We start from the raw sequence: 14,040 nt of genomic DNA on the forward strand, positions 1-14,040 counted from the left end.
TTCATTGCATGCAGCCTGTCACTGGGCAGATGTGAAGATGGAAACAGCCTGTTATTAGCAGAATCCTTTTCAAGGAGGAGTACAAGTATATCTTACCATAACTTCCTCAGCTTATCACTTATCTGAGGGCATGCATGTTTTCATAAAATCATAGTAATGTGTTTCTCTTGTTTCTCTTGTTAAAGATTACTAGAATAGTGTTTTGGGTAACTTCATTTTCTGATCTGTGGTGTAATGACCACTCTGCCCCTGTCTGCTTGTCCCATGTTCACTATGGGCACTGAGATTTTACATACAAACAATTGTTTCCTTTTTTTTGATGAATGCTTTTCCATGTTTTATCAGTCTTCTGGCTTCTTCCCACTTGTAGGCTCCTTAAAACATAATCTGACAGTTCATCATGTACATTACTGTATTTCAGTAACAGAGTACTTGGTCGAAAGTAACTTACTTTGACAGACCTTGGCATTTAGAGCTCTGGCTCTATCCAGTCTCATGTGCACACGTCCCCTTCTACACCTGCTGTTAAGCTTCATCCCTCTTCACTGTCAAGCCAGCTTCACCCTCCCAGCTACCCTGTGCTGAGTCCCAGTGCATCAGATGCATGTCTCCACTCCTGGCACACAGTCTCTGCAGAGACCACACAAAGGAAGGTCTTTACATCTCTGAGACTTCTACATTGTCCTGTCTTATGACCCCACTTTGGGGGAAGGAAACAGCTGCCAGGGCATTATCTGTGCCATGGAAAGTAGACCTGAGCCACAGTGGGAGGCTGGAGGAATCGAGAGGCAGCCCAAATCCAGATGGCCTCTCTGCTGCAGGCACAATATACCCAAGCCTCAGCCTTGATTCATCTCAACAGAAGCAAATACAGAGCTCCTCTTCTTGAGAAGAAAAGGAAAGTGTACCAGCAAAGGAAGAAGAATTTTTCTTAAGATTTCTTATTTCTTTGCAGCATGCCTCCCTCCATATATAGAATGCTGGTACCTATGTCTCCAGCTAGGTCCAGTGAAACAAGAGTCTCCTGGTGATCCTACAGTTACACATATACAGCTATAGCATGTGTGCAAAGGAGCTGAACTAATGTTTTGCCAGAGAGAGTAATTTCTTAACTTCAAGTGTGTATTCACTTGCAGTCCTAATGATATTTCACTGTAGTTCATGATAGTAAGCAAGTACCTGAAACCAAAAAAGCACTCTGGTAACATTATTTTGCACTTTTCTTATACACATGCATGCTGAGTGACATCTGTAAGGTCAACAGGAGGGTAAACTGCCAAGTTAAATGACTTGCTGAAAGCAATACAGTACATCACTGTTAGAGCATGGAGCATCCCATTCTCATCCATGGGATCCTTTTTGTCCTCAAACCAAAGACCCATTTAAATATGGAGTAAATAATTTTGTAACATTGGTGAAGCACAGAAAGTTGCTCATGCATCAAGCTAATGGCGTCAATGTGTGTTAGTATGGGCTAATCACTCTTCCTAAGAAAGGGTTTCCTGTCATGAAAAGGCACTTTTCCTCCTTTCCCCCCTTAGTTTTATTTCAAATCTTTTTAAAAAAAAAAGATTTTTTTTTTTTTAAAGCAAACTTTACCTTGCTACCTTTATAGTATGGAGTATGATAGTATGGAGAAAAGCTTTCTCATGATTTCCTGCAAAGCACTGTTTTGTCTTGATCAGATGAAGGTCTTTCGCTATTTAGTGTTTGATTCTGCTGTTCTGGTTCTTAGAGCAAGCAGCATTTGAAGCTTCTTAGGTGCCTGTGTTTGCCAGCAGTGCAAGTGTAATGTAAAGCTGGAATTCAGCCTAATGAATACAGCATTCTGTGTGTTTTTCAGTGCTAGAAGATGAATTTGAGCCATGAGGCATGGTGGAGAGGAAGATCAGTTCATTGTCATTTAAGAATCATTAATCTGATAAAAATGCTTCCCTTCTTCTAGCTGATGTCTTTTAGAAATGTTGCTGGGGTTTAAGTGTCAAAACCAAATGATGCAGGTGAACCATACTCCTGCGTTACTTCTGCAAGCCATGTGTTTCTCAATTACAGCTTTTGAACCAAAACAAATACAGAGCACCTCCGGGACAGGCAGCCCTGAGGCTAACCCTGTTCTTGACCATGAGGTTTCCAAACCTTTGTGGTGAAGGCTAGTACAGCTAATGATGCATAAATGGTATCCCACTAACAATTTCCACACCTCATTTGTCTTCCCTGCTATGCAGAAGACAAGCTTAAAATACCAGCATCCCTCAACCACAGTCTGGTTGTGGTGAGTTAACCTTGGCTCTAGCCAGCTTGGTAATTCCAGCGCACCATTCATGTGTAGTTTGCTCATCTCAACAGGGGTATTCCCAGGCATGGCTCCATGCTGACAGTGGGTGTCTGTCTTTGTTCCTGTCTAGAAGGATTTTCATCTGTGTGTTGAGCCCCAGCTCCATGAAGCTGCTGTAAAATTCCTGTTGACTTTAGTAGGGTTTGGCATTCCTCAGCTGTTCTTTCCTTCATGCCTGCATTCAGCATGTGTTCAGCTCTGGTTTCACACTCAGCTTTCTTTTCTAGCCCTTCCACCTCCATTCTCATCTCCTTAAAAGATGACAGAGGCACAGAAATTGCACTTTCTGCAGCCTTCAGAGGGGTTATTTTGTGGTTTCCTGGAGAGTCTAACCTTGCATCTGTCTTGCTTGTGAGTCCTTTTTTTCCTGTGAGGCCCAGCCTGACAGGAAACTAGCCAAACCACAGCAACAGAATTAGCATATATACCCCCTCCCCAAAACTGTCTGGAAGATCACACAGGTAGCAGTTTCACAGCTCTAAGAATTTTACTGCTTTGCAGTAGGAATGCACACACTGGGTAGGAAATCCCAGGATGTTCCGCTGTCTCCGCCTGAAAGGGCCAGCTCTCATTAGGTGCATACCAATACCTCTTGGGGTTTTGGAGTGGGTTTTTTGCTGGAGTGAGGAGGAGGAACACCACCCTCATCAGAGTGAATTTCAGAACAGCAGGAGTTTATCAGTTGTGTATGTGCTGGAGAGGTCACATGTCGAGATCATGCTGGATCCTGAATAGAGTGGGTGAAAATTCAGGCCTGTCTGGAACCGTTTTGAAATTGTCATTTGTTGCCTACCATCATGATCCTTTCCTGGTGGCTCTTCTTTTTAACAAAGATGTAAGCTCACTTAGCGTTAGTACAGAATCAGGGACTCCTTCACTTACATTAGTGATGTCCTGGTTTTGGAGTGTTGTGTTCTCTGTTCATCTTTGTCCTCCACAAGACTTTATTTTTGGGTGGCTTTTTCCTGCTAAAAAGTAACGCTACCTTCAGGCATTCTTTTAACATGCTGTGTCTCACTTTAGGTAATGCTGTTATATTGGCTAGTAATGTACTAAGCACAAACAAAAGATCACTGAAAATCTCCTTCTCGGTAACGGTGAGTTCCATATTTGATTGAACTCTTTAGGTTTAAATCCTACTTTTTGAGAGAGACATGTATCACTGCTGTTAAATGATGACTCTCCATGAAATCAGGAGAAACAAAATTCTGTGTGTTCCCTGTGCTGTAGCAATCACTTTTCTAGGCTGTTAAAGGATGGTAATCACTTATTAGCTTCATTTCATGGTACAAGGAATCATTTGAACAGAACCCTGCTGTTCAGCCTGGAGAAGAGAAGGCTGCGTGGAGACCTCATAGAAGCCTTCCAGTATCTGAAGGGGGCCTATAGGGATGCTGGGGAGGGACTCTTCATTAGACACTGTAGTGACAGGACAAGGGGTAACGGGTTAAAACTTAAACAGGGGAAGTTTAGGTTGGATATAAGAAGGAAATTCTTTCCTGTTAGGGTGGTGAGGCACTGGAATGGGTTGCCGAGGGAGGTTGTGAATGCTCCATCCCTGGCAGTGTTCAAGGCCAGGTTGGACGAGGCAGGGGGGTTGGAACTAGATGATCTTAAGGTCCTTTCCAACCCTAACTATTCTATGATTCTATGGTTCTAACCCCAAAGAGGTAACTTAGGAAGTTAGCACCAAGTCATAATTGGAACTTGGAATTTATGTTGAAAATCTTGACCCTGTTTTGTCCAGGAATTAATGAACACCTGAAGGTGTTCCTGCTTCTCTCTCACATCCAGGAGTATTCACACAGAAATTACAACATCCTCACAGAACAATAACATCACTTTTTTCTGATAAACAATAAGGCATTTTAGATAAAGTAGGTGTGGTTTTGCAGGACTCTCCAGCTCATCCATTGGAAGCTCTCTTCCTGTGCTGTTCCTTTTGTTTAATTTGGTCTTCTCAGAATTCTCAAGTTGATCTTAATTTTCCGGCTTTCCTCCCATTTATCAAACTTTCACAGCTCATTGGCTGGACTAATTCACCTCTCTTTTATTCTCAAGATTTGTAACAAGTCAGTGGAAGGCCAAATTCTGCTTCTGTTGTTGGCTGACCACATAACAAATTACTTCTTTTAGCCTTTTAAAATTAGTATTTATTTCCTTTAATAAATAATACCTTTCTTATCTCTATACTGCACTTCTTGTAGCATGCTGAATAAATAATATTTGCAGTAAGGGCTTGAGTTTTTTCCTCTTCTCCAGTATCTTCTCTGTGTTTGTCCAGACCTTCCTTGAAGCACATCTTTTTTTCCTCTTGTTCCAGGAGATGGGAAAGAAGCTGTATGGTTATGGCACGGCTGCCTTTCCTACCCATGCCCTTCTGGTGCTTGTCACAGGCAGAATCCCAGACAAGGTGGTTATTTGCTTTGCCTTCACAGGGCAGTACGGAGCAGTAGTAAGTGGTGAGTCCATGAGTAGACCTTGCTGACTTGGAGAGCCCTTCTCAGCCCTCACATCTTGGGGTCTAGGACAGGTTTGGAGATGGACCTTTTCTACACACAGTGAGTGCTACCTCCCTTCTCCCTTGTTTCACCATTGCTGCAGATCATGCATGTGTCACACTTGCTCTGTGGTCTCCACCACAGTTATCAATCAGCGTCTTCCAAAGCTCCAAAGTCATGTCCTCTCTTCTGCTTGCAAGGAAAAGACCAAAACCAGTTTGATTTAACACTTAGGGGGCAAAGAAGCCTCAGTGCTATGATGCATTTAAGAAGAGAAAACACATTACCTTTCCTATTTTTATCTCCCTCATCCATCCCCTTGAATTTTTGCACGGTTGATGGTTGTTGCCATGTCCATCTGTCTTGGACTTGCAGCTCATGACAGCGAAAAGGAAACAATTTAGAAGTATAAAGAACATCCCGGGGCAGGAGAAGGAAGAGACTCGTGTGGGGCAAAGGTTATTTGATGTACTGAATGTAACAGCTGGGATACATCTTTTGTCCATGCAAAGCTTCAGCACTGAAGCCTTCACACCTCTGTTGCTGGGGCTCAGAAAGATGATCTGAAGATGATTTCTGAAAGATGATCTGAAGCTTGTTCTTGGTTTGTGGCTCATACACCATGAACCTGTTCATGGTAACACCTGAAGCCCATTCAACAGTTCATACCTCTGCTGTGCATGGTTCTGCATTTTTGGACAAGCAGTCCCCTGGTCATGGTGCAGGGACAAGCAGCATCAGAAACCTGTTCAGGAGGGGTGACACAACCCCCGTGGCCATGTGATACAGCAGACTGGCTGCATGACTGAGAGATAACGTATGGCACACGGCAGCTCTGACCACAGGTACATAATTCAGTCACTGGATGGGGAGACGGGGAAAACCCAGAAGAATTTTAAAACCTGCTTGAAAAAAGAAGAAAGCCCTTGGCTCTCTGGCTGCACACTGAACCAGAAAAAACTGGCATACATAACACTGCAAGTAACAGCTACAAAAGAGGCCACACTGTGAGATGAAAGATTTCTTTAACTTCTTTTGACGTTAAGTGCCAGTGATGAAAACTGCCGGAGGATGTCGCAGTCGATGACTTAAGGATGGAATTTCCACATTGCTTCCTGGTCCTCTTAGTTATGCAGAGTAATGCCAGCCCTTTGGGGTTAGTTGGATGCTGATGGTTTTCTAACAGTCTGTAATGCGCAGGGATTTTATTTTGGACATCAGCAGTCCTATCTCAGGAGTGGATTTGAGTGATGTTTCTATGTTCCTGTCCAGGAAACATGAGCAATGCTCTCCTGTTCCTGTATGGTCAGAGGAGGCTGGGGTGAAGAAAGGGCTTAGTTAGCTCTCTGAATGAAAATGAATGAATGAATGATGATGGGCCTGCAACATCACATTGCCTGATGTGTTTAGAGGTGCTCTCTGGAGCACTTCTAGAGATGGACTTTATATTCCAGGAACAAAGAGCTGTGTATGACTCTGTTTGCTGTTCCCAGTAGTGCCGCTGTGATTTTGCTCCCGATTGCTCTGAGCAGACATGAGCAGAGCTGCCCAGTAGTAGGTAGCAGGGTAGTAACACAAGCAGGTGACGTTTCTGCATGAGGTTCATGTGGCTGGTAGGTTGCTTTAAAGGTCAAAACTTCAAGACTCCTGCTCTTCTGATGCATTATGCAGATATGTATGAAGTTGGTTAAATGAAGGGGGAGGCAAAAAATAGTAGTTTTCCTCAGCCCTAATTTTAGGATTTCAGTTCCTGATGTTAGTAGTAGTTTCACAGTTTCACCACGTCAGTACTGAGATAGGTCACCTAATTTTAAGTTACTTTAAGTCCTCCACTTCTAGGAGGACTTTTAACCTATTTATTACAAGTATAAAATACGTCCCTCTTTAACATAAAGGCATTATGGTATTGCAGTGACTAATGGGACTAATGCTGCTGTTTCATTCCCTGCACAGTTTTAAAACCCCATGTCAAATAGAAGCTTAGCTAGACGTGGTGTTTTCTATTGCAGCATGCTTTTGTGGCATAGGAAGTTTGAAAACAGTGTACTAGGAACAGTTTGTAGCTGTGGCAGTAAATGCTTTTCTGGCTGTCACCCCAGGTTTCATGATAAATCTGTGCATTGCAATGTGTATGCACTTGCCCCGGTCATGGCTGCTTGCAAAACTTGGTTGGATAAATTAAAGTGAAGTGTCTGTTACACTTTCCCAGGCAGCTGTGCTGTCCTGGCTCTCAGAAGTGAGCTTCTCTGCTTCCTGTGCCGTGTCCTGGGGCACAGCAGTGAGTGCTGTGAGTGGTGAAATCAGGGAATTTCAGTGAGCCGGAGGAGGAAGTGAACGTTCTGTCCTCCTATGTGGTCACGGTCAAAAGTACCCGAGTAAAACTGGGGGGGGGGTGAGAGGGAGCATGTTCAAAGAACTGCAGGAAGTGACACCTTTTGTCAAGCAGATAGATGCAAAATCCCTGGATTTTCAAAAGTAAAAAGCTCCAGGGGTGGAGTTTTGTCAACCTAACACAGCCATGGTGTCTGTGTGCTTCTGGTTAAAGGTAACTGAAGCAAATGCCATATTACGCAGCTAGCAGGTGGTTAACCAAAGGGAATTTCACTTTGCTGCGGAGATGGGAAACCACAATACGTGTGCCTTCCTCCAGGTTATTTAGTGGGCATTCAAAGAAAAAATCCTGGGGGTGGAGGGTGTGGGGGAATAGAGTAAAAATTTCAAGTTTAGGTTCCTCTAGTCCATTCAGAGACTCTGTAACCGATCTGTTGGGTTGGTGAAGAGGGATATGTCATGCCACAGATACCTTTAAGAGCTCTCCTGTCTTTTGTTAATGGTATCAAGATGTGTATTTCCAAGTGCCTTCATCAGATGATGCTTTTATAGTAAGGCCATTAAAATGGATTTCTCAGAAAGGTCCCTTTTAAAAGCAGCAATAGGAAATGAGAGGTTTTTGATTCCTTGCTTTGTGCTGATATTACCAGAAAACACTTACTGAGTATTCTTACTGGGTGGCAAACACTAAGCAAAATGTTGTTTGTTCTGCTGAACAGACTAGCTGAAGGTGGCCTGTTTCTTCTTGCTTTGTACCATAGGGATGTCTGTCCTTTCAGTTGGATTGCTCCCTGGACTTGCCCTTTTTGGTATGTTTTAAAGAAATAAGTTGGATAAAGAGGTATCTGGATCCTGAAGAGCATTACACAATACCTGACGCCTAGTAATTTCAGTATGTCCTTCAAGTACTTATGCTGTACTGGTGTTACATGTGCACCAGCAGGTAATTTACAGTCATTAAAATTAATTGCATCATCTGCTCACCTGATTTATTATCTATGATATGTTAGTTTTCCAGATATTCAGAGACAGCTAGAATGAACAGGACTAAAATTATTATACAAACCCTCTGACCAAGATGGACTTTCTGTAGGAATCTCGCAGAAACAAGAAGAGGTACAGAGCTTTGTTCCTTCTCTATACATGTTAGTACAAGAATATGAAAACTGCAGTCCTTGATAGTCTAGGATCAGCCTCTGACAGAGGCCAGTAATATAGTGATGACTGTATATTTGCTTTTTTTCTAATCTTACTTCCCTGAGGTTTCCCTACTGGCTTTCATCAGCTAGTGATTTAGGGACTTCCTGAGTCAGATGCTGCATCCACACTTGCTTAAAAGCTAAGAGACCTTTCTTCCTTTAGTTCATCTGATCATTTTTGAAACCATTTATCCTTTTGCCATCCAAAACATCCCATGACAGTGAGTTCCTGAATCTGATACTTTTTTTTTATGCAGTAACTTTTTGGTTTGGGGTTTGGTTTTTTCCACTTGATACTGAATACTTGCATTATGAAAACCAGCAAGTACTAATCCTCCATTCACCACATTATTTGTTCATGATTTTATAAACCTCAGACATAAGTCATCTCTCTTCCTATTTCAGAAGTTTGAGCTTATTTAATATTTCATTATGAGAAGCCTTTCTGTATCTATCTGGTTCACCTTCTGTATATTTTGTATGTTTTCTGCATCTCATATTTATTAGAAGATGACCCAAGCTGTACAGTGGTGATGAGAAATAGATTTCTGTTACCACAGTGCCCTTGGTTTCTCTCTCTAATTCACAGCTCTTTTTTGACTTTGTCTTGGCACCTCATCCCTGTCCTGCCATGTTCAGTGAACTTAAAACTAACCTTGAAATAGCAAAGGATGTAATGTTTCCATGTTTCCTGAATGACTCTCAAAAGATATGCTGCCTATAAGCACTCATTCAGTCCTTCTGTGGAAGGATGGGCCAATAGACATCAGTTAAAACATGTATTTGTGATTTTTACAAAAGCTGGCTTGCTAGAGGAGAGAAGGTGGCTTTAGTTGTTAGTAGTCATTGGTCCTCTCCAAGTTCCGTACTTGTTTTCCTCCATTGCTCTCCTCCCCTCCCAGATGACACAGCTCTCAGAAATGGAAAGGAAAATCTTTCCTAAAACTGTTTTGGTACCTTTTCTGATTCTGAAGGAAAGCACATAAACTATGCTTCAGAATACCAACAATTCTCAGGATTACAGAAACAAATCCAATCCCTTTCTTCTTTTGATTATAAGAACAGGAGCTCAGAAGAAAACAGGAAGCTGATCCCAGCAGTTTGATCTGTACTGCATGTGAGGAATTGGATTTCAAAAGTCTTCCTAAACTCAGACTTAAGGGATGGAAGGTGCAGTGGTTTTGCAGAAACTGAGGAATTTTGTCACTGGTTTTCATGGTTTGAAGAACTTTTAGTTTTGTGGGGAGAGTAGAAGCATGAAGAAACTTTAAATGTCAGTGATATGTATAGATACATCATTGATCGTACAAAAGCTTTAGGCATCAAGTCTCTTCTATATAATCAAGTGTACTGGAAAGGTCCAAATGTGTCTTAAGAAATGTAGCTGTTCAGGAAAGCCCTGAGAGGTAATGTGGGAAAATTACTGCAGTACTATTGTTGAAGCTTTTAATGAGCTTTTTAAACACTATTAATGAGTCCCGAGAGACACTTTCTTTGCAACTGTTATCTTTCTGGAAAAACTGGAGGAAAAATGTAACTAATTTTTCAGCTTTACAAGTAAGTCCAATCCTGGGGTCCTGCTGCCCCAGGGAGATGGGACAAGCTGCATTTATTATGAAAAGGATGAAATGCTATTTCATACCAAACTGGGGTAGAGAGTTAGCTGCTTTATCCAAGGTACTAGTTGGTCTAGTGAAGGACACCGTCTTTCTACAAACCTTTATCCTGAAATTACAGGCACATCAAAGATGATATCAGACCTTTGTCTAGTGTTTAACTTCTGTTTTTCCAGGACTGTTACCTTCCAGCCCTTCTGCTGTGTGTTTGTGTGGAGTTGTATTGTATTTGGACTGGGATGCAAAGCCAGCATTAAATATGCATCCTGTTTTGTTTCCTTCTGATCCACTTGATTTTTATACTTTTCCTGGATGATTTTGCCTGGCATTCCTCTTCTCATTATCAGACAAAATCCCCTTTTCTTCTCTCTGCCTTTTATTTTGATCCCCAGGCTCTTTTATTTACTTTTCTAAGCCCTAGCAAGTGTTATCCTTTATAGCAGAAGAGACAGCTCTGCTTAAAAAGGTCCTGCAAGGTCCTGCACCTGGGTCGGAGCAATCCCAGGCACAGCCACAGGTTGGGCAGAGAAGAGATTCAGAGCTGCCCTGCAGAGAAGGACTTGGGGGTGTTGGTTGATGAGAAAATGAACATGAGCCAGCTTCAGTGTGCGCTCACAGCCCAGAAAGCCAAGCGTATCCTGGGCTGCATCAAAAGGAGCATGACCAGCAGGTCGAAGGAGGTGATCCTGCCCCTCTACTCTGCTCTCGTGAGACCTCACCTGGAGTATTGTGTGCAGTTCTGGTGTCCTCAACATAAAAAGGACATGGAACTGCTGGAACAAGTCCAGAGAAGGGCCATGAGGATGATCAGGGGACTGGAGCACCTCCCGTGTGAAGACAGGCTGAGGAAGTTGGGGCTGTTCAGGCTGGAGAAGAGAAGGCTGCGTGGAGACCTCATAGCAGCCTTCCAGTGTCTGAAGGGGGCCTATAGGGATGCTGGAGAGGGACTCTTCATTAGGGACTGTAGTGACAGGACAAGGGGTAACGGGTTAAAACTTAAACAGGGGAAGTTTAGATTGATTATAAGAAAGAAGTTCTTTACTGTAAGGGTGGTGAGGCACTGGAATGGGTTGCCCAAAGAAGCTGTGAATGCTCCATCCCTGGGGATGTTCAAGGCCAGGTTGGACAGAGCCTTGGGTGACATGGTTTAGTGTGAGGTGTCCCTGCCCATGGCATGGGGGTGGGAAGTGGATGATCTTGGGGTCCTTTCCAACCCTAACCATTCTATAAAAAAGACAGAGCACTCAGCTGTAGCCAGAGAGACCTCCCCTTAGCTGAGAAGTAGCTATAGCAGTATTGAATGCAGCCCCCTGCCTCTGCCCTGCTCCAACAGCCACCTTCCATCTGTGTCGGGAAGCAGTAGGTGCAGTCAGACCTGCAGTTCTCACCTGCAGTGCAGAAGACAGGATTGCTTTCTCAGCATTTCATCAGCACTTCCATTCATCATCATCTGTTCCATAAATTCACTGGTTTTTTATGCTGTCCTTTTCTGCAGCAATGCTGGACACTCCTTTAGCACACCAAACTGGACAAGTCAGGGTTACTGGGAAGCTCTCTAGCCAGCCTGCAGTCTTGTTCTGCTGTTGTAGACCTGCCTGCATCCCACTGCGTGCTGTCCTGCTTCACCCACACCATGGGTGGTGAAGCCCCATCACTGCTCTGCTGGAGGCTGCAGCAGACTCCTGCTCTGTGCCCTTCCCACCCATTGCAGGCACTGAGCAGTGGAAGCTTCTTGGAGTCATACTTGGGTGTTAAGTCACTCCAGTCTCAGGAGTGTTCTAAGGCAACTGTAGGAGCTTAAACCCTTACAAGTCTCTGCTAAGAGCAGGACTATCCTGCTTCTGTAAGGCTGAGACCTAGAAAGAATAGCCTGAGAAGCTAGATCCAGGCACTTAAAAATCCAGGAGCTCTGTTCACTGGGATCAGGGATTTTTTGTGTTACAGATGTGGGTAATACAGGGAGTGTACTCTTCTGGGTTTGTTTTGGTTTGTTTCTCCCCCTCCTAGTCTCCAATTGTTTTGCATTAGTCACTGGTGCTGATTAAAGCCCATCCCTGATGAAATCTATTAAGGTGACTCCATTACCACTGTGTCAAGGAACAGGAAGGTATAAGCTGATAGACAGATGCAATCACTGAGTCTGACCCTACCTGCACAATAGTGTCTGTATGCCAGTTACCCCAAAGGAGGTGGTGGTTAGTGGAAAGGCGTGTGCAGGAGCCAAGAAAAATGAACGAAAGGTTAAGCTTGGAAGGGTAGAGAAGGGAAGAGGTGGGTGCAAAGAGGAACTGAAGAGCTGGCAAAGGGGATTCAGCTTCTTGTAAACATACAGCTTCATGAAAACACGACTTGGATCTGTGTAGCTGAAGGTTTTTAGAGGCTGGAAAAACAAAATCTCTTTTATAATTTCTCTAGTCCTGACTAATGACATGTGGATGCAGAATTTTTGTCTGTATTTGATCTCCTTGCATTCCTTGGAAGAAGTGTGCAGATGATGCAGCTCCCAGACATACACTTTGCAGAACATGAAACCAAGGCATTTCCAAATTGCTGTGTTGGAAGAATTAGAAAAAACAGGATGAGGTGAGAGAATTGAAAATAGCAGGGCTTAAAGATACTTGGGAGGTTTTGAAAAGCTGGTTTTGGTGTTGGAGAAAGCTAATTTGACAGAACCAAAACTTTTATTGCAAGTTAACCACAGCTTAACTGTTGACTCTTCCAGGGGAGATGCAGAAAGAAAGAGCCCCTGTGAACCAGAAAACTGAGGTGAAAAGTGGCTGATTTGCAGGTCTGAAGAGTCATGGTCAGGTTTCCATCAGGGCAGTCTGCCTGAGCCCCTGTCAGCGTCTGCCTATGGAAAAACTTCATCCAGATAGAATGTAAGAGACATCCCTGAACAACCTGTCACTTAGAGCATTGCCCCGCTACAGGAAAGGTTCCTGCTCTACCACAGGTGCAGATGGACGTATGAGCATGATTTAATCAAATATACACTCTTCTGCTATATGCATACATGGATTTTGGAGATTCTTTGTAGGCAGTGTAGTGAACAGCCATGGGAGGAGGTACACAGCATCGTTTCTCTGCAATTTGTTGCACAAGTGCTGCATGATGCACATCATGTATGAAAAGGGCAGGATGGCAGGAGCTGGCTGCTAGTGCATGTGGTCCTCAGGGTCAAGTTAAGTGCTGCTGAGGGAGGGAGGGAGGGAGGAATTGCTCCATCCCTAGGAATGCCTCTGCTGGGCCTAGAGATGCTCCCACAGAGCAGGTTAGTGCTGCCAGCTGGCAGAGAGGCTGCAGCAGGCTCTGAAGGCTGCAAAGGCTCCTTGTAGGAGGGAAATACAGAGCACTGTGGCAGAAAAAGCAGGTAAACTTTTTGTAGGGACCAAGCAGATACTGCATGGAGTTTTCTGATCAGGGAAACTGAAATTTGCTGGACTGAAAGACTGGAAGGCAAGCTACGTGGTTTCCTTGCCTTGTGCAAGGATGTAGCCTAACTCCCCTCAATCTTCTGCTCTGTAGTCGTATTTTATAATCTTTTGTTAAACTTCTGTGATATTTTGTCTGATTTCTTTTTCTTCTGTTTCTATTGATGTACAGTTTCAAAGCAAGGTGCAGTTCTTCAGCTGTGCTTTATTGACACCACGTGGAGCAGGGGGATTTCTTCACATCCAGCTGACAGCTCTCTCCTGTTTATCCTCTGCACTTTGGGTCTGGCTTATTCGCAGCAGCCTGTGACTCAATGCAGCCGCTGAACCTTTTTGAGGAATTGTTCTGTTAGTGATTCCTCATCACGTATTTGTGCAGTTCATTGTCCTCAAGCTGTGTAACTTTGCATTTGTCCTTGCTGAATTGCCAGTGTTTTCCAAACTACCATTCCAGTTTGCCAGAGCCACTCTGAGTCCTTTCACCAATGTGCTGGCACCTTCTTTTCATTTGGGGATCTGCATGTGTGTTTAATACATGTTCACTGTCCTGTCCCCCAGGTAGTAATAGAAATACCTGCTTGTTAGGTCCAAGACTAATCTTTTTGCTGGCACATTCTCCCAGACTGA

At 43.6% G+C, this 14,040-nt stretch overlaps 2 long non-coding RNA genes across 2 annotated transcripts in view; both read left to right on the top strand.

Annotated features, from left to right (window-relative positions):
- The window catches only part of LOC133276736 (uncharacterized), a 238,759-nt gene that overhangs the window by 114,688 nt on the left and 110,031 nt on the right, over positions 1-14,040 (top strand). The window lies entirely within an intron of this gene.
- Positions 11,269-12,992, top strand: LOC133275066 (uncharacterized). The gene is made up of 2 exons (XR_009745384.1): positions 11,269-12,565; positions 12,705-12,992. It is a non-coding gene; the product is annotated as an uncharacterized LOC133275066 (long non-coding RNA).

This window comes from Pezoporus flaviventris, unplaced genomic scaffold (assembly GCF_033815535.1).
Source record: "Pezoporus flaviventris isolate CSIRO_AGI_PZ_B2104156 unplaced genomic scaffold, CSIRO_AGI_Pfla_v1 ptg000002l, whole genome shotgun sequence".
Taxonomy (NCBI): Eukaryota; Metazoa; Chordata; class Aves; order Psittaciformes; family Psittacidae; genus Pezoporus; species Pezoporus flaviventris.